This window comes from Ranitomeya variabilis, chromosome 1 (assembly GCF_051348905.1).
Source record: "Ranitomeya variabilis isolate aRanVar5 chromosome 1, aRanVar5.hap1, whole genome shotgun sequence".
NCBI lineage: Eukaryota > Metazoa > Chordata > Amphibia > Anura > Dendrobatidae > Ranitomeya > Ranitomeya variabilis.
In genome coordinates this window covers 947092162-947113557 of record NC_135232.1, presented here as the reverse complement: position 1 = coordinate 947113557, position 21396 = coordinate 947092162, and the positions used below count along the sequence as shown (strand labels likewise).

General features: G+C 45.1%; 1 pseudogene; it reads left to right on the top strand.

Moving 5' to 3' along the window:
- Nucleotides 1–1178: 1178 nt before the first annotated feature.
- The window catches only part of LOC143799637 (piwi-like protein 1), a 40676-nt pseudogene continuing 20458 nt past the window's right edge, over nucleotides 1179–21396 (top strand).

Genomic DNA, 21396 nt, shown 5'->3' with positions numbered 1-21396 from the left:
TTTGTTGTTTCTTTCTTTGTTATTCTTACATCAATCTAAAGAACATATCATACATAACATACCTATTTTTCATATGGAAACCATCTTTTTCGTCATATACATTAAATTTTTACCATGATATCTGACTGTCTTACCTGAAAAACAAGGTTTTACTGTATTTGGGTATTTTTTTTATTGCCTAAAGCATGAATGTTGTCTGATGCTTCTCGAGCCGCAATAGTTTTTTTCTGAATAACATCTAATATATTATATAGCTGCTGGACACCATTGTTTTAGAAAGAACCTAAATCCCTTTACATAGACATAGTGTTGCCTTTACCAACAACTAGGTAGAAACTTAAATACTCATTGGGATACGCCATCATTTAATGATCACTGTCGGTTCGACCTCAAGCAAAGTCACTTACTCAGATTGGTATACCTCTTCCTCGTTAAACATTTTGTAAAAATGACAAGAAATAGGATATGAATAATTGGAACCTGACAGCTGGATTAACACCTTTAAGTTATTTATATGGCTGCCTCTGTTTTTTAATGATACTCACCTTTTTAAACTTCTTTCACCCCATATCCAAAGGACTTTGACTAGTCAAAAAGGCATGCACTAGTCTACCAAAAAAAAAACACCTAAACAATGGTGCCCTCTCGGCCAGCAGGGGGCATACCTCTAAGCCTAACCATATGAACCTAAAACAACTTTGAACGCACCAGACTAATCAAATAATACCTTGATCCCAAGGATCATGTTAGAAATGGTCATAGACCAAGGGTCTGTGCTTGAGAAATAGAGGTATAGAGAATAATATATGCAAAAATTAGTTTATTAGAGTATTAAATATACAAAAACGTACTATAGAGTATAACAATACATGAACAAAAGGTTGTAGCGAAAAACAGCTAAAAGATAGCATGTAAAGATGGCAAAAAAACAATGCTAAAGATAACATGAAAAACAGTTTTGAGCGTCCTACTCTGACTGCAGACCAATAAATGCTAGATAGTCAGAAATGGGGTAACACTCCTAAATGTGCGCAGGATATAAAGTTGAGTGAGCCCCCATAATCATCCCCTAAGTATGATAAGGTGACAGGGAATGTATGACGTAATCTAGGTAACGCAATTACATATGCAATGTGTATAGTAAGAACGTTGTACCGTTACCTTGAGACATGTTCGCAATGAATAGCAGGTACTGCAGGCAGAGAGGAAAGCCTCGACGCGCGTTTCACCTGAGTGGCTTCGTCAGGATTATGATTAATCCTGATTATGATTATGATATCGTGCTATGCTCCTATTCACTTCTCAGAAGGCATTGCAGGTGACGCAACCACCCACAAGTTATGCCCTAGTGCACCTCTATATCCCACATACTAAGGTGCCACCAATCATAGGCCCCACCATAAGCTTGATCCTATGCACATATGCCTCCGGTAATGGTCCAAGTTATCCAGCAGGATATAGCTCTATGCAGGTTACATAATAGGCTTTTCTGAGAAGGCATGTATAAAACAGGAGGGAATCAACCCAAAAAGGTTGGGTGTAAAAAACAGGACCATATATATAGAGAAGGTTTTTGTAACTGATGTTTGCCCATGTTGCTAAATAAATAAATAGTTGGGCTAAAACTAAATTGTCTTATTAAGATACTGTAATGATCCCATTAAAAACGCTTAAAGAGGTTGTCCACTACATTCTACAATGCCCCCATCTATTTAAACCTTGTAAAGAAGTATTTTTGTAAATACTTCTTGTTGTCGTCTGTGACTGTGAGCGGTGCTATCGTTGACTGCTCACTCGGCATCACGTGACTCCGGCTGCAGGCTGCACTGATGTCATGTTAGGCTCCAGAATGCCTTGCATCACCCGGGCATGACCCAGTGACATGCATCCCTCCTGACTGACTGGGCTGCTGCAGCCGGAGTCACATAATGCTGAATGAGCGGTCAGAAATAGTGCCGCTCACAAGCACAGATGACAACAAAAGCTATTTACAAAAATACTTTTTACAAGGTTTAAATAATTGAGGGCTTTATAGAATGTAAAGGACAACATCTTTAAGCTGGAATCCTATATGTTAAGAGTTATATACAAGTAAAAGTGACCAAAGGATTCCTGATTAAATGAAACTGAGAAAGCTTAGATGTTCATTTAGTCCCTTAGAAAACACTGCATCAAGCCAAAAAGCCCATCTGGCTTCTCACTGTAAGATTTTCTAATCCCAATCCCCCAAGCACACTGAAGAGGGGGACAACTTCTATTACCTTAAGCAAGATAGAAATTAATTCAACATTATGTTTTTATATAACATGGCATGCTAACGGTGTGTTCCTGCAGCTTCTGATGTCCCCAAAATGCTCCATGTACCCATGGGTTCAGGGCAGCAACAGGTGATCCTTCAGCAATTTACCCCTCCTAAATGTAACTGATGGTGCATGTGAAATAGAGTTTCTGATATATGGATCATCTTTTAAAATACAATAATATCGCCTTTAGATATACTTCACCTAGTCCACATGGTCATCATATGTCCCTGTTACACGAGTAAGAGACTCATTTGTTGTTCTAGGTTTTGGTTTCAATAAAATTGTCCTATCTTCTGAGCAGGCATGATGGTAAGCTGTGTGACTATGACTGTACACGAGTAACCCCTTTCATGAAACCTCCTTTTTAGCTCTCTACTTTCAACATGGAAGTCCCCCAGACTACAGCTGTCTTTTAGGGATGCATTTTTTCTCTTTGGGTGGTGACTCTCTTGGCGCAATAGATTAGTTGTGGTCCTTGGTTTTCTAAAGATAGATGTATCAAGGGAACCATCATCATCCTTAGTGACTAGAACATCCAGGAAGGAGAGCTTGTCCCCCCAACTTCACATGTGAAAGAGAGACCAATGTCATTGGAGTTCAGATGTAACACAAAGGACTCAAATGATCCATTAATTCCTGCCCATATCACAAACACATCGGCGATACATCTGCCCCAATAGGTGACTTGGGGACACCAGATTGCCTCCTCATCACTGAACACAACTGTGTCCTTACACCGACTCAGGAGCAAATTCGCATAGGCGGGAACACAAAGGCTCCCCATTGTCATGCCCCTGAACTGGTGGTAGTACCATCCATTAAAAATGAAAAACTTATGGCATAAGATGAATTCCAGTAATTTGAGGATAATCCTGTTGTGGGGCTTTAGATGTAGGCCTTTGGTGTTTAAAAAGTATTCCACAGCCTTCATGTTCGACCGATGTGGTATGCTGCTGTACAGCGACTCCACATTGATCAAGACAAGTTTGGCTTCTTTATCAACCACCATATTCTCTAGCTTATTGATAAGATCCATGATGTCAAATAAATTCGAAGGTAATGCAGTCACGAATGAGTTCAATATTTGATCTAAATAAAAGCTGGAGTTCTGGCAGAGGGCATCGATTCTGGATACTATCAGGCTTCCTCACAGAGGGCTTAGTACTTTATGAATTTTGGATAATAAATAGAAGGTGGCAGTCATCAGATGTTTTGGATAATGGAAATTAAACTCTTTTTTATATATATAAGACCCAGTTGTAATGCCTCATCCATAATTTGTAAGACTTTCTGCTCCTGGATTCTTTTTTTGGATCTCATTGGTGGTATGATCCGATAGGATTGAATGGCACATATTATGATATTTATCATTATCCATGATCACAATGTTTCCACCATTATCAGGGGGCTTAATAGTATTCTGGGTGTTTTTCTCCAGACAAAACATTTCATCTCTTTCCTCCTTGGATAAATTTGGATGGGTCCCATTTTTGGGGTTGATTTTAGAAATCTTTTCAGTAACTAATTTGAAAAATTAGCAATCCCACCAAAGTCCCCAGGAAGAGGAATTTTTGTGCTCTCAGTTTTCAAATCGGAAAACGGACCCTCGCCAGTATCCCTTTGTCCTTCATCCCAAAATTTTCACATCAGGTAGATCTTCCAATGTTATGCCCAATTGCTCACACCTTTGTTTATCATTATTGATAAATATTTTTGCCATTTTAGTTTGCATATAAAAAGATCCTTTATCCAGTTGAATGAGTCAAATCCGGTGGTTGGTACGAAAGACAGCCTTGAGCCCAGGACTTTCTTTTCCACCTCTGTGAGGTATATGTTGATAAATTAAATATCTGGTTTGTGTTGTCTTCCTCTCCATCCCAGGTCCAGTTGTGAGTTCTTTCATTTGATAATTTACACAAAAATCTTTCCATTAGATCGAAGAACATTGCATCCCTATTCTCTAATAAAGAAGCCAATGAACAGGCAAATGGTGAAGTAGAGGGCATACGGAAGCCTCCCCCCTTTGTTCATGTTTACCTGCCATCTTTAACTTATATTTGCCCCCAGCCAGTGGGTGCAGCCTCGCTCCATGCACTTGTATTGAGCCGAGGCTGCGCACCGACCGGTGACACGGATGGCCAGTGAGCATGTCCGACTAGAGGGCATGATGTCGCTTCATACAAATGTATGAAGAACAAGGCCGCGCCCACTGGCCGGGGGTATGTATAACTTTTACATACCCTCTTTTCACGCTGGGGGGAGTCATGTGTCACACAGTCACTGCAGACTTATCGGTTTTCCAAAATGCATCAGGCTTATTTAGATGTTCTTTTGCATACTTCTGATGCTGAATTTTAGGGTGAGGATGCAGGAGAGGTTTTCTTTGATGACTCTTCCCTGAAGGCCATATTTGTGCAGGTGAACAGTGTAGCGAAATATATTACTATTTCAGAGTCTGGTAAATATTTCTGAAGGTCTTTTCAGTCAATTGGGGGTTCTTGTTTGCCTCTTTAGCAATCCAGCAAGCAGCTCTCACTAAAATGTAGCTTGGTCTTCCAGACCCTATCTTAACCTCCACTGTTCCTGTTAACTGCAAGTGTATTTTAAGTGTTTTTATGCATTTTTTTCCCATTTTTGTAAAGTAGGTGAAAAATGCTGCAAAAACACTGAAATAATTGACGTGCTGCAGATATTACACTGCTTCAAGTATGCAAGGAAAAAATAATAAGTGCATGAGATTTCAGAAGTCTCATTCACTTTGCTGGTACAGAAAAATGCTGCTTTTGTCATGGTAAAAACGAGTGAAAAATGGCAAAAATGCAGCATGTGAACATATCCTAAGGCATTAAAAGGATTGCTAAACACAGAAAATACACACAAAAAAATTAAATTTCCATCAATTCCTCACATAATCTGTGCATTTTCTTTAATCATATTATATCTCATATCAGAATTAAATCTGAGAAAAACGAAATAAATTTTCTCACTTTGTTTCCGGGGCTCTTCTGTTATGACCCCAATGGCAGAGGGTCTCAGAAATAAATACCAAGTCTGCAAACACAAAAAACCAGCTCATAGGGCAGTGGTAACTGGGCTGACCGTATATCTAATCCTAGCACCACAAATAGCAGCAGCCGGGGAACGTGCCTACGTTGGTTCTAGATGTCTCGCGCCAGCCGGAGAACTAACTAACCCTAGAAGGGAAAAGATAGACCTTTCTTGCCTCCAGAGAAAAGACCCCAAAAGTTGGATACAAGCCCCCAACAAATAATAATGGTGAGGTAAGAAGAAAAGACAAACGTAAGAATGAACTAGGTATTTAGCAAAGAGAGGCCCACTGACTAATAGCAGAATATAGTAAGATGACTTATACGGTCAGCAAAAACCCTATCAAAATTTCCACGCTGGATATTCAAGAACCCCCGAACCGTCTAACGGCCCGGGGGGAGAATACCAGCCCCCTAGAGCTTCCAGCAAAATCAGGAATCACATTTAGTACAAGCTGGACAAAAAATAAGAGCAATGCAAATAACCAAAAGACAAGGAAGCATGTTGTGAATTTGGTTTCTGGGCTCCCCCGGTGGTCACTGGTGGTACTGAACTTGTGTGCTTCATCGCCTCTGTTCACCTGTTTCCATCAGGATGTGGGAGTTGTCTATTTAGCCTTGCTCCTCAGTCATTTCTATGCCGGCCAACAATGTTACCAGAAGCCTTTCTGTTGCATGTTCCTGCTCCTAGACTACTATCAGCTAAGTTGGACTTGTAGTCCTAAGTTTGTTTTGCATTTTTGTTCCAGTTCTCTGTGATTGTTTATTTCTGAGGCTGGGAGCTCTTGTGAGCTGGAATTGCCACTCTGGTGTCATGAGTTGATATTAGAGTCTTAAAGTAATTCCAGGATGGTGTTTTGAAAGGGTTTTCAGCTGACTGTGAAGTTCCCTTTTCTGTCTTCCTACTATCTAGTAAGCGGACCTCAATTTGCTAAACCTATCTTCATACTTCGTATGTCAATTTCCTCTGAAATCACCGACAATATATGTGGGGGCTACTGTCTGCCTTTTGGGGAAAATTTCTCTAGAGGTAAGCCAGGTCTGTATTTTCCTCTGCTAGGGTCAGTCAGTTCTCCGGCTGGCGCTGGGCATCTAGGGATAAAACGTAGGCACGCTACCCGGCCACTGTTATTTGTGCGGTAGGTTTAGCTCACAGTCAGCTCTAGTTCCCATCTTCCAAGAGCTAGTCCTTTTTGTATGCTTTACTACGTTCTCTTGCCATTGAGAACCATGACAGTTTGGCCGGCCGAAGGTTAAAATTATTGGCAGAAGAAAGGAGAGAAAAGAAGTCTGCAGAGAATTTTTTTTTTTTTTTTCTGAGTTTGCTCATTAGTTGATTTACTAGCTTCTCTGCTTACTGCAGCCTTCGTCTCTCTCTCCTTCTAATCCTTGAATGGTTCTGACTTCACCTGATGAAAATGGATCCTCAGGGTTTAGCTACAGGTCTGAACAATCTCGCTATGAAGGTTCAAAGTTTACAGGATTTTGTAATTCATGCTCCTATATCTGAACCTAGAGTACCTTTGCCTGAATTTTTCTCCGGGGATAGATCTCGCTTCCAGAATTTCAAACATAATTGTAAATTATTTTTGTCTCTGAGATCTCGCTCCGCTGGAGATCCTGCACAGCAGGTCAGGATTGTAATATCCTTGCTCCGGGGCGACCCTCAGGATTGGGCATTTGCTTTGGCACCAGGGGATCCTGCGTTGCTCAGTGTGGATGCGTTTTTCCTGGCTTTGGGGTTGCTTTATGAGGAACCTCATTTAGAGATTCAGGCTGAAAAAGCCTTGATGGCCCTGTCTCAAGGGCAAGATGAGGCTGAAATATACTGCCAAAAATTTCGTAAGTGGTCTGTGCTTACTCAGTGGAATGAGTGCGCCCTGGCGGCGAATTTCAGAGAGGGTCTCTCTGATGCCATTAAAGATGTTATGGTGGGGTTCCCTGTGCCTGCAGGTCTGAATGAGTCCATGACAATGGCTATTCAGATTGATCGGCGTTTGCGGGAGCGCAAACCTGTGCACCATTTGGCGGTGTCTACTGAGAGGGCGCCAGAGATTATGCAATGTGATAGAATTCTGTCCAGAAGCGAACAACAGAATTTTAGGCGAAAAAATGGGTTATGCTTCTATTGTGGCGATTCAACTCATGTTATATCAGCATGCTCTAAACGTACTAAGAAGGTTGATAAGTCTGTTTCAATTGGTACTTTACAGTCCAAGTTTATTCTATCTGTGACCCTGATTTGCTCTTTATCGTCTATTACCGCGGACGCCTATGTCGACTCTGGCGCCGCTTTGAGTCTTATGGATTGGTCCTTTGCCAAACGCTGTGGGTTTAATTTAGAGCCTCTGGAAGTTCCTATACCTCTGAAGGGTATTGACTCCACGCCATTGGCTAGTAATAAACCACAATACTGGACACAAGTAACTATGCGTATTAATCCGGATCACCAGGAGATTATTCGCTTCCTTGTGTTGTATAATCTACATGATGTGTTGGTGCTTGGATTGCCATGGCTGCAATCTCATAACCCAGTCCTCGACTGGAAAGCTATGTCTGTGTTAAGCTGGGGATGTCAGGGGACTCATGGGGACGTACCTTTGGTTTCCATTTCGTCATCTATTCCCTCTGAGATTCCGGAATTTTTATCTGATTATCGTGACGTTTTTGAGGAGCCTAAACTTGGTTCACTACCTCCGCACAGAGATTGCGATTGTACAATAGATCTGATTCCGGGCAGTAAGTTTCCAAAGGGTCGTTTATTTAATCTATCTGTGCCTGAACACGCTGCTATGCGGGAATATATTAAGGAGTCCTTGGAAAAGGGACATATTCGTCCTTCGTCATCTCCCTTAGGAGCCGGTTTTTTCTTTGTATCTAAAAAAGATGGCTCTTTGAGGCCGTGTATTGATTATCGGCTTTTGAATAAAATCACGGTTAAATATCAGTATCCTTTGCCACTGCTTACTGATTTGTTTGCTCGAATAAAGGGGGCCAAGTGGTTCTCTAAGATTGATCTTCGTGGGGCGTATAATTTAGTGCGAATTAAGCAGGGGGATGAGTGGAAAACCGCATTTAATACGCCTGAGGGCCATTTTGAGTATTTAGTAATGCCTTTTGGTCTTTCAAATGCCCCTTCAGTCTTTCAGTCTTTTATGCATGACATTTTCCGTGAATATTTGGATAAATTTATGATTGTGTATCTGGATGATATTTTGATTTTTTCGGACGACTGGGACTCTCATGTCCAACAGGTCAGGAGGGTTTTTCAGGTTTTGCGCTCTAATTCCTTGTGTGTAAAGGGTTCTAAGTGCGTTTTTGGGGTTCAAAAGATTTCGTTTTTGGGGTACATTTTTCCCCCCTCTTCCATTGAGATGGACCCTGTCAAGGTTCAGGCTATTTGTGATTGGACGCAGCCCTCTTCTCTTAAGAGCCTTCAGAAGTTTTTGGGCTTTGCTAATTTTTATCGTCGATTTATAACTGGTTTTTCTGATGTTGCTAAACCGTTGACTGATTTGACTAAGAAGGGTGCTGATGTTGCTGATTGGTCCCCTGCTGCTGTGGAGGCCTTTCGGGAGCTTAAGCGCCGCTTTTCTTCCGCCCCTGTATTGCGTCAGCCTGATGTTACTCTTCCTTTTCAGGTTGAGGTCGACGCTTCAGAAATCGGAGCTGGGGCGGTTTTGTCGCAGAAAAGTTCCGACTGCTCCGTGATGAGACCTTGCGCGTTCTTTTCTCGTAAATTTTCGCCCGCTGAGCGAAATTATGATATTGGTAATCGGGAGCTCTTGGCTATGAAGTGGGCTTTTGAGGAGTGGCGTCATTGGCTTGAGGGGGCTAGACATCAGGTGGTGGTATTGACTGACCACAAGAATTTGATTTATCTTGAGTCTGCCAGGCGCCTGAATCCTAGACAGGCGCGCTGGTCGTTATTTTTCTCTCGGTTTAATTTTGTGGTTTCTTACCTACCGGGTTCTAAAAATGTGAAGGCGGATGCCCTTTCTAGGAGTTTTGAGCCTGATTCCCCTGGTAATTCTGAACCTACAGGTATCCTTAAGGATGGAGTGATATTATCTGCTGTTTCGGGTCTTGCAGGAGTTTCAGGCGGATAGACCTGATCGTTGCCCGCCTGGTAGAATGTTTGTTCCTGATGATTGGACCAGTAGAGTCATATCGGAGGTCCATTCTTCTGCGTTAGCTGGTCATCCTGGAATCTTTGGTACCAGGGATTTGGTGGCTAGGTCCTTCTGGTGGCCTTCCCTGTCGCGAGATGTGCGAGGTTTTGTGCAGTCTTGTGATGTTTGTGCTCGGGCCAAGCCTTGTTGTTCTCGGGCTAGTGGATTGTTGTTATCTTTGCCTATTCCGAAGAGGCCTTGGACTCACATCTCCATGGATTTTATTTCTGATCTCCCTGTTTCTCAGAAGATGTCTGTCATCTGGGTGGTGTGTGACCGTTTCTCTAAGATGGTCCATTTGGTTCCCTTGCCTAAATTGCCTTCCTCATCCGAGTTGGTTCCTCTGTTTTTTCAAAATGTGGTTCGCTTGCATGGTATTCCGGAGAATATCGTGTCTGACAGGGGAACCCAATTCGTGTCTAGATTTTGGCGAGCGTTCTGTGCTAGGATGGGCATTGATTTGTCTTTTTCGTCTGCTTTCCATCCTCAGACTAATGGCCAGACCGAGCGAACTAATCAGACCTTGGAGACTTATTTGAGGTGTTTTGTGTCTGCGGATCAGGATGATTGGGTTGCCTTTTTGCCCTTGGCGGAGTTTGCCCTCAATAATCGGGCTAGTTCTGCCACCTTGGTTTCTCCTTTCTTCTGTAATTCGGGGTTTCATCCTCGTTTCTCTTCCGGTCAGGTGGAGTCTTCGGATTGTCCTGGAGTGGATGCTGTGGTGGAGAGGTTGCATCAGATTTGGGGGCATGTGGTGGACGATTTGAAGTTGTCCCAGGAGAAGACTCAGCATTTTGCCAACCGCCGTCGTTGTGTTGGTCCTCGTCTTTGTGTTGGGGACTTGGTGTGGTTGTCTTCTCGTTTTGTCCCTATGAAGGTTTCTTCTCCTAAGTTTAAGCCTCGGTTCATCGGCCCGTACAAGATATTGGAGATTCTTAACCCTGTGTCCTTTCGTTTGGACCTCCCTGCATCTTTTTCTATTCATAATGTCTTCCATCGGTCATTGTTGCGCAGGTATGAGGTACCGGTTGTGCCTTCCGTTGAGCCTCCTGCTCCGGTGTTGGTTGAGGGTGAGTTGGAGTACGTTGTCGAGAAGATCTTGGACTCCCGTGTTTCCAGACGGAGACTTCAGTATCTGGTCAAGTGGAAGGGCTACGGTCAGGAGGATAATTCTTGGGTGACAGCCTCTGATGTTCATGCCTCCGATTTGGTCCGTGCCTTTCATAGGGCTCATCCTGATCGCCCTGGTGGTTCTGGTGAGGGTTCGGTGCCCCCTCCTTGAGGGGGGGGTACTGTTGTGAATTTGGTTTCTGGGCTCCCCCGGTGGTCACTGGTGGTACTGAACTTGTGTGCTTCATCGCCTCTGTTCACCTGTTTCCATCAGGATGTGGGAGTTGTCTATTTAGCCTTGCTCCTCAGTCATTTCTATGCCGGCCAACAATGTTACCAGAAGCCTTTCTGTTGCATGTTCCTGCTCCTAGACTACTATCAGCTAAGTTGGACTTGTAGTCCTAAGTTTGTTTTGCATTTTTGTTCCAGTTCTCTGTGATTGTTTATTTCTGAGGCTGGGAGCTCTTGTGAGCTGGAATTGCCACTCTGGTGTCATGAGTTGATATTAGAGTCTTAAAGTAATTCCAGGATGGTGTTTTGAAAGGGTTTTCAGCTGACTGTGAAGTTCCCTTTTCTGTCTTCCTACTATCTAGTAAGCGGACCTCAATTTGCTAAACCTATCTTCATACTTCGTATGTCAATTTCCTCTGAAATCACCGACAATATATGTGGGGGCTACTGTCTGCCTTTTGGGGAAAATTTCTCTAGAGGTAAGCCAGGTCTGTATTTTCCTCTGCTAGGGTCAGTCAGTTCTCCGGCTGGCGCTGGGCGTCTAGGGATAAAACGTAGGCACGCTACCCGGCCACTGTTATTTGTGCGGTAGGTTTAGCTCACAGTCAGCTCTAGTTCCCATCTTCCAAGAGCTAGTCCTTTTTGTATGCTTTACTACTTTCTCTTGCCATTGAGAACCATGACAGAAGCAGGACTTAGCTTAATTTTGCAAGAACCCGGAACAGCAGACAGTAGCAAACAGAAAGGACTGATTACAACGATGCCAGGCAACAGACTGAGAATTCAGGAAGTTCATATAGCAACACCCCTGGACTAACGACCCAGGTGGGTGCCAAACTAAGGAAAGACAATCCCAGAGTCATATCACTAGTGACCACAAGAGGGAGCCAAAAAAGTCTAATTCACAACACTCTTCCTTTTGGTTTTCAGTGTGGCTGTAAGACAACTGACAACAGCACAAACCTCCCTGCCGGGGCCTGTCTGCAGTAGAACAAATGTTTGCAGAACGTGTGGTCTCTGTACTTTTCACGGATAACACACATACCCATTATAACCAATATCCATTTACCACATATATATGGAGCTATGTACATGTCCGTGTATTTACACATACCGTGGATCCATGTAAATCTCATGGGGAAAGGTCTGTTTTTTACGTGCAGCACGGATAACAAAGGTCAATACAAGTTTATGGGTCCATGTAAAACACATGCAGCACTCGGATGGAATCTGTGTGTGCTGTATGTGTTTAACTTTGTAAAGAATAAGAGAAGCTTTGTAATTTCATTCTTTCTTTATCCATACTGAAAAAACACTGCTGGTACACTGAGTGATGACACACTGATTCAAAACACCAATGACACCGGTGTAACAGGCCAAGCTATCATGATGCTTTGAAGATAAACAGATGTTTTTTTAAATATATTTTCTTAGCACATATTATAAGGAAGTACCTTCAAACTTGGATATGATAATATTCAGTCTACATTATCTCTATTTACTGCACAGCTAAATATTATCTTATCTTGTTTTGAAGCAGCCATTCCGGACTTCAGACAGCCAATATTTAGTTCTGTGATCAACACTTTACTTTATATTTCTACAGTTGTTTGAAATTGCAGAGACAGTTGCTGTATATATATATATATATATATATATATATATATAGGGTTGAGCGACTTTCATTTTTTTAAGATCGAGTCGGGTTTTGTGAAACCCGACTTTGTCCAGAGTCGAGTCGAGTGCAGTCGGCCGATTATCGCTAAAAGTTGGGGATCGACCGAAACACGAAACCCAATGCAAGTCAATGGGGAAGCATAGTCGGCAGTGAGTGGAGGCCAGGAAAACACCTACAGTGCCCATTTTAATGCCAAAAACATCCATTCTTGTTTCTGAAGCTTGTCAATCTTAATTAACTTTATAATAATAGTTGTTCAATGGAACTTGGGGGTCATTTGGCAAATTTGTGGGGGGTAGGGCTGGTTCAAGGTTTTAGTGGGCCCAGGAATCGTGGACTACGTCACGGCGGTGGAGCAGGGAGAGGTAAGTATTTCAACGTTGCAAGTGCTGTGATCCTGAGCAAGCAGGGGGGCACACTTGTTCACATTGGCACTGGCACAGGGCCCCTCAAAGTACAGCGGTGTGTTTGCACGGCGGGGGCGCCTCCCACCAGCAGCGACACTTTTGCGTACTCTGAGGGGCCCTGTGCCAGTGACGTCGCCAACGAGTATGCCCCCCCCACCTGATGAAGGAACCTGCACTTTCATCTGCCCCTTCCTCTTTGTCCCTGTGTAAGGTGGTATAACATGCGGGAAGGAGAACCTTACTTTCAGCAGGGTCAGATTCTGGCTGTGTAGAGTGCAAGGGGAATGTAGTGGTCTAGGTCAATGTACCAGCAGACTCATCTAGCAGTGGCTGGGCAATGGGCAGGATGAGGAGGAAACAGATATAAGGCCAAAGAATAAAGTAGGCTAAATGCAGTTCAAAATTGGTAACAGGACAGGACTAAACAGGCGGCATTGCTTTGTTCAGTGGAGTAGCAAACCCAGGAGCAGCAGACACTGTTTTAAGGGCCCAACCACACTAGTAGGCCAAATGCAGTTTAATATCTGATACTATAGGCCCAAAGCCAGAAGGTTGAAGCTCAGCTTTATTCAGTTGAGGGCAAACACCAGGGAGGGGCAGACACCGTTAGTAGGCCCTAACCACCAATTTTTAAAAACACAGCACTTAATGAGAGCCAGAAGGTTGAAGCTCAGCTTTATTCAGTTGAGGAAAAACACCAGGCAGGGGCAGACACCGTTAGTAGGCCCTAACCACCAATTTTAAAAAACACAGCACTTAATGAGAGCCAGAAGGTTGAAGCTCAGCTTTATTCAGTTGAGGAAAAACACCAGGGAGGGGCAGACACCGTTAGTAGGCCCTAACCACCAATTTTTAAAAACACAGCACTTAATGAGAGCCAGAAGGTTGAAGCTCAGCTTTATTCAGTTGAGGAAAAACACCAGGGAGGGGCAGACACCGTTAGTAGGCCCTAACCACCAATTTTTAAAAACACAGCACTTAATGAGAGCCAGAAGGTTGAAGCTCAGCTTTATTCAGTTGAGGAAAAACACCAGGGAGGGGCAGACACCGTTAGTAGGCCCTAACCACCAATTTTTAAAAACACAGCACTTAATGAGAGCCAGAAGGATGAAGCTCAGCTTTATTCAGTTGAGGACAAACACCAGGCAGGGGCAGACACCGTTAGTAGGCCGTAACCAAAGTTAAAGGCCAAATGCAGTTTAATATCTGATACTATAGGCCCAAAGCCAGAAGGTTGAAGCTCAGCTTTATTCAGTTGAGTAAAAACACCAGGGAGGGGCAGACACCGTTAGTAGGCCCTAACCACCAATTTTTAAAAACACAGCACTTAATGAGAGCCAGGAGGATGAAGCTCAGCTTTATTCAGTTGAGGACAAACACCAGGCAGGGGCAGACACCGTTAGTAGGCCGTAACCAAAGTTGAAGGCCAAATGCAGTTTAATATCTGATACTATAGGCCCAAAGCCAGAAGGTTGAAGCTCAGCTTTATTCAGTTGAGGAAAAACACCAGGCAGGGGCAGACACCATTAGTAGGCCCTAACCACCAATTTTTGAAAACACAGCACTTAATGAGAGCCAGAAGGTTGAAGCTCAGCTTTATTCAGTTGAGGAAAAACACCAGGGAGGGGCAGACACCGTTAGTAGGCCCTAACCACCAATTTTTAAAAACACAGCACTTAATGAAAGCCAGAAGGTTGAAGCTCAGCTTTATTCAGTTGAGGAAAAACACCAGGCAGGGGCAGACACCGTTAGTAGGCCGTAACCAAAGTTGAAGGCCAAATGCAGTTTAATTTCTGATACTATAGGCCGAAAGCCAGAAGGTGGAAGCTCCGATTTAGACAGTGGAGGACAATTTGAATTAGGGACTGCAGACAGACTTAGTAGGCTGTCCCCTGTGGACCATGCATCCAACACATTAACCCATTGCGCCGTAATGGACACGTAATCTTCCGTGGCCATGCCTACAGGTCCATGCGTCTGTTGTCAGGTGCACCTTTGTACTCACAGATTGCCAGAGTGCATGGACAATGCGGTCTTCTACATGCTGGTGGAGGGTTGGGATGGCTTTTCTCGCAAAAGAAGTGTCGACTGGTTAGCTTGTAGCGTGGTACAGCGTAGTCCATCATGGCCTTATTAATAGTAAATAAAATATATAACTAGGTTCTATGAACTTTTAAATAGGTTCCAGGGGTACACGGGCAGCATTGGTGTGGTCAGTGGAGGAGTATTGCAAGTAGGGGCCGCAGACAGGCTCACAAAGGCCTAAAATAACAAACAGTAGGCAGTCATGGCAGTTTGAAATCGGTTACATGGATACACAGGCAGGCAGCATTGTGGTCAGTGGAGGAGTATTGCAAGTAGGGGTCGCAGACAGGCTCACAAAGGCCTAACATAACAAACAGTAGGCAGTCATGGCAGTTTTACATCGGTTACATGGATACACAGGCAGGCACTCCAGGCAGCATTGTGGTTAGTGGAGGAGTATTGCAAGTAGGGGCCGCAGACAGGCTCACAAAGGCCTAAAATAACAAACAGTAGGCAGTCATGGCAGTTTGAAATCGGTTACATGGATACACAGGCAGGCAGCATTGTGGTCAGTGGAGGAGTATTGCAAGTAGGGGCCGCAGACAGGCTCACAAAGGCCTAACATAACAAACAGTAGGCAGTCATGGCAGTTTTACATCGGTTACATGGATACACAGGCAGGCACTCCAGGCAGCATTGTGGTCAGTGGAGGAGTATTGCAAGTAGGGGCCGCAGACAGGCTCACAAAGGCCTAAAACAACAAACAGTAGGCAGTCATGGCAGATTTACATCGGTTACATGGATACACAGGCAGGCACTCCAGGCAGCATTGTGGTCAGTGGAGGAGTATTGCAAGTAGGGGCCGCAGACAGGCTATCAAAGGCCTAAAATAACAAACAATAGGCTCATGGCAGTTTTATATCGGTTACATGGATACACGGGCAGGCAGCATTGTGGTCAGTGGAGGAGTATTGCAAGTAGGGGCCGCAGACAGGCTCACAAAGGCCTAAAATAACAAACAGTAGGCAGTCATGGCAGTTTTACATCGGTTACATGGATACACAGGCAGGCACTCCAGGCAGCATTGTGGTCAGTGGAGGAGTATTGCAAGTAGGGGCCGCAGACAGGCTATCAAAGGCCTAAAATAACAAACAATAGGCTCATGGCAGTTTTATATCGGTTACATGGATACACGGGCAGGCAGCATTGTGGTCAGTGGAGGAGTATTGCAAGTAGGGGCCGCAGACAGGCTCACAAAGGCCTAAAATAACAAACAGTAGGCAGTCATGGCAGTTTTACATCGGTTACATGGATACACAGGCAGGCAGCATTGTGGTCAGTGGAGGAGTATTGCAAGTAGGGGCCGCAGACAGGCTCACAAAGGCCTAACATAACAAACAGTAGGCAGTCATGGCAGTTTTACATCGGTTACATGGATACACAGGCAGGCACTCCAGGCAGCATTGTGGTCAGTGTAGGAGTATTGCAAGTAGGGGCCGCAGACAGGCTATCAAAGGCCTAAAATAACAAACAATAGGCTCATAGCAGTTTTATATCGGTTACATGGATACACGGGCAGGCAGCATTGTGGTCAGTGGAGGAGTATTGCAAATAGGGGCCGCAGACAGGCTCACAAAGGCCTAAAATAACAAACAGTAGGCAGTCATGGCAGTTTGAAATCGGTTACATGGATACACAGGCAGGCAGCATTGTGGTCAGTGGAGGAGTATTGCAAGTAGGGGCCGCAGACAGGCTCACAAAGGCCTAACATAACAAACAGTAGGCAGTCATGGCAGTTTTACATCGGTTACATGGATACACAGGCAGGCAGCATTGTGGTCAGTGGAGGAGTAATGCAAGTAGGGACGGCAGACAGGCTATCAAAGGCATAAAATAACCAACAATAGGCTCATGGCAGTTTTACATCGGTTACATGGATACACAGGCAGGCAGCATTGTGGTCAGTGGAGGAGTATTGCAAGGAGTGTCTGACACAGTTAGTACTCCAAAAAAATAAATAGATGTTAATGTCTCGCAAAACAACTATAAGTAAAAAAAGGGTGGCATGCTTAGTTACAGGGGTGGGCTCATCTGCAGAGTTTATGACAAAGTAATTTGGCAGTAAATTAGTATTTACTGGTGTCAATATAGGACACTGACCCAGACTACTTTAACTAGCATCATGGATGCAAACAAATTGGTATTGTTTGTCAGTGCCAGGCATTGAATGATGTCGGTGCATAGACTAAACATTGGTGGAGCTGTGCGAGATAATTTTGCACGTGGTACAGCACAGTTTGAGCTGGGGGGGGGGAACTCTCTTGTGGCCGGTGGTACCGCCCCAGGGCCCCTCATGTTACAACGGTGTGTCTGACGTTGGGTGCGCACCACCACCGCCAGAGACACTACATTGTACTATGAGGGACCCAGTGGCAATGCCGTCGACCAAAAGCGGGCACACCCGCCTCTTCAGACAATCAGCACTGTAACGGGTGCTTGCGCCAAGTGGCGAGACAACGGCCCCGTGGGGGGATTTTTCCCATTGGGGGAGGTGTAAACATGTCGTATGCTGGACAAACAGCTGCTGCAAATTAACAGATTGGAACACTCAGTAAGACCAGTCCACAAGCAAGACCTTTTTATAGGAAAGCTAGGTGTCAGCCGGGAAAGGTGGGGCAAAATAATTTGAAATCCAGGAGTGGTTCATTTTAATGAAGGTGAGATCATCCACATTTTGGGTAGCCAGACGAGTCCTTTTTTCGGTTAATATTGAACCAGCAGCACTGAATACTCTTTCTGATAGCACACTAGCTGCTGGGCAAGCAAGCTCCTGCAACGCATATTCTGCCAATTCAGGCCAGGTGTCTAATTTTGATGCCCAGTAATCAAATGGGAATGACGGTTGAGGGAGAACATCGATAAGGGAAGAAAAATAGTTAGTAACCATACTGGACAAATGTTGTCTCCTGTCACTTTGAATAGATGCTGCAGTACCTGTCCTGTCTGCGGTCATTGCGAAATCACTCCACAACCTGGTCAGAAAACCCCTCTGTCCAACGCCACTTCTGATCTGTGCACCCCTAACACCTCTGCCATGTAGCCCCCTGCAGCTTGTGTGAGAACCATCACCGGCGCTGTGTGCTGGGAATGCCTGAATCAAACGGTCTACAAGAGTAGCTTGTTTGGTTGCTAAGATTTGTTCGAGGTTCTCATGTGGCATAATATTTTGCAATTTGCCTTTACAGCGAGGGTCAAGGATGCAGGCCAACCAGTAATCGTCATCGCTCATCATTTTAGTAATGCGTGGGTCCTTTTTGAGGATACGTAAGGCATAATCCGCCATGTGGGCCAAAGTTCCTGTTGGCAAATCTGCGGTTGTGCTGGTTTGAGGGGCAGTTACAGGCAAATCTACGTCACTTGTCTCCCTTAAAAAAACAGAACCCGGCCTTGCAACGCCACTAATTTCTGTTGGCCCAGGAGAAGCTTCCTCATTAAAAAAGTACTCATCCCCATCATCCTCCTCCTCCTCTTCGCCCGCTACCGCGTCCTCTACACGGCCCTGACCAGACAATGGCTGACTGTCATCAAGGCTTTCCTCTTCCTCGGCTGCAGACGCCTGCTCCTTTATCTGCGTCAAACTTTGCATCAGCAGACGCATTAGGGGGATGCTCATGCTTATTATGGCGTTGTCTGCACTAACCAGCCGTGTGCATTCCTCAAAACACTGAAGGACTTGACACAGGTCTTGTAGCTTCGACCACTGCACACCTGACAACTCCATGTCTGCCATCCAACTGCCTGCCCGTGTATGTGTATCCTCCCACAAAAACATAACAGCACGTCTCTGTTCGCACAGTCTCTGAAGCATGTGCAGTGTGGAGTTCCACCTTGTTGAAATGTCGATGATTAGGCGATGCTGGGGAAGGTTCAAAGACCGCTGATAGTTCTGCATACAGCTGGAGTGTACGGGCGAACGTCGGATATGCGAGCAAAGTCTGCGCACTTTGAGGAGCAGGTCGGGTAACCCCGGATAACTTTTCAGGAAGCACTGCACCACCAGGTTTAAGGTGTGAGCCAGGCAAGGAATGTGTTTCATTTGGGAAAGGGCTATGGCAGCCATGAAATTCCTTCCGTTATCACTCACAACCTTGCCTGCCTCAAGATGTACAGTGCCCAGCCATGACTGAGTTTCATTCTGCAAGAACTCGGACAGAACTTCCGCGGTGTGTCTGTTGTCGCCCAAACACTTCATTGCCAATACAGCCTGCTGACGCTTGCCACTAGCTGTCCCATAATGGCACACCTGGTGTGCAACAGTGGCAGCTGCGGATGGAGTGGATGTGCGACTGGGGTGTGTGGACGAGCTCTCGCTTCTGCATGAGGAGGAGGAAGAGGAGGAGGGGGGGCGAACGCCTACAGCCAACTCTTTCCTTGACCGTGGACTAGGCAAAACTGTCCCAATATTGCTGTCCCCTGTGGACCCTGCATCCACCACATTCACCCAGTGTGCCGTGATGGACACGTAACGTCCCTGGCCATGCCTACTGGTCCATGCATCTGTTGTCAGGTGCACCTTTGTAGTCACAGACTGCCTGAGTGCATGGACGATGCGGTCTTTAACATGCTGTTGGAGGGCTGGGATGGCTTTTCTAGAAAAGAAGTGCCGACTGGGTAGCTCGTAGCGTGGTACAGCGTAGTCCATCAGCGCTTTGAAAGCTTTGCTTTCAACTAACCGGTAGGGCATCATCTCTAATGAGATTAGTCTAGCAATGTGGGCGTTCAAACCCTGTGTACGCGGATGCGAGGATGATTACTTCCTTTTCCTAACAAGAGTCTCATGTAGGGTGAGCTGGACTGGAGAGCTGGAACTAGCGGTGGTGCCGGTGGACATGGGTGACTGAGAGAGGGTTGGAGATGGTATTCTTGCCGGTGCCCTACATGCAGTGTTTCCTACTACTAACCTGGTTATTCCCTGACTGCTTTGGCCTGGCGACGAAAGCTGCACAGATACTGCAGGTGGTGTGGGAAATGGTCGGCTTACAGGGAGGGAAGGGATGTAGCGTTGCTGACTAGCTTCATTGGCCGAGGGTGCTGCAACCTTTAGGGACGTTTGGTAGTTAGTCCAGGCTTGCAAATGCATGGTGGATAAATGTCTATGCATGCAATTTGTATTTAGACTTTTAAGATTCTGACCTCTGCTTAAGGTTGTTGAACATTTTTGACAGATGACTTTGCGCTGATCATTTGGATGTTGTTTAAAAAAATGCCAGACTGCACTCTTTCTACTATCGGATACCTTTTCAGGCATTGCAGACTGAGCTTCTTTAACCGGATGGCCACGCTGTCCTCCAACTGGTTTTGGTTTTGCCACGCGTTTTTGGCCAGATACGGGCCCGGTAGATGGAACCTGTTGTGATGTTGATGCCTGCTGCGGCTCCTCCTCCTCCGCTTCAGAACTACTGCCGCCTGCACCCTGTTCCCCCAATGGCTGCCAATCGGGGTCCACAACTGGGTCATCTATGACCTCCTCTTCTATGTCGTGTGCGATTTCGTCTGTGTCACCGTGTAAGCCGGTGGTATAGCGTCTGTGACGGGGCACCATAGTCTCCGCTGGGTTTGATTCTGCCTCAGTACACTGCGAGGGCAATGTTCTGGTCTGAGTGAAAGGAACAGCATAGTAATCTGGCTGTGACTGTGCATCTGTGCACTCCATGTCCGATTCAACTTCTAATGGATATGGCCTGTTAACTGTTTCACTGTCTAACCCAGGAACGGTATGTGTAAAGAGCTCCATGGAGTAACCCGTTGTGTCTCCTGACGCATCCTTCTCTCTTGTTCTGGGTGAAGAAGACAAGGAAGCGATTTGTCCCTGACCGGGAGCATCCACTGACGATGCACTGCTCTGACATTTGGCACTTTCCGAGGAGGAGGCGAAAGAGCTAGAGGCAGAGTCAGCAATGAAAGCCAATACTTGTTCCTGCTGCTCCGGCTTCAAAAGTGGTTTTCCTACTCCCAGAAAAGAGAGCGTTCGAGGCCCTGTGTAGCCAGACAAGGAACCTGGCTCAACAACTCGAGACTTAGGTGCTGTACTGCTTTTACCACGACCACCTGATGCTCCACCACCACTACCATCATTACCAGCTGACAATAACCGCCCATGGCCACGACCTCTTCCACTAGACTTCCTCATTGCTTGCAAAACGTAAACAAAGTAACACTATTTGTTACTGTAAAACAACTTATAAGGTGAACTCAAACTTCTGTAGGATTTATATATACCTTTATAGGTGCCTGACACTGAAAGGAAAATCAGGCCCAATGTTACACACTAGGTTTTCTGTGGCCCAATAATTTGAGACAGATGGCACACACAGGCCTAGCACTCAAGCAGAAATGCCAATCTTAATCTCCCACTATTTTTTT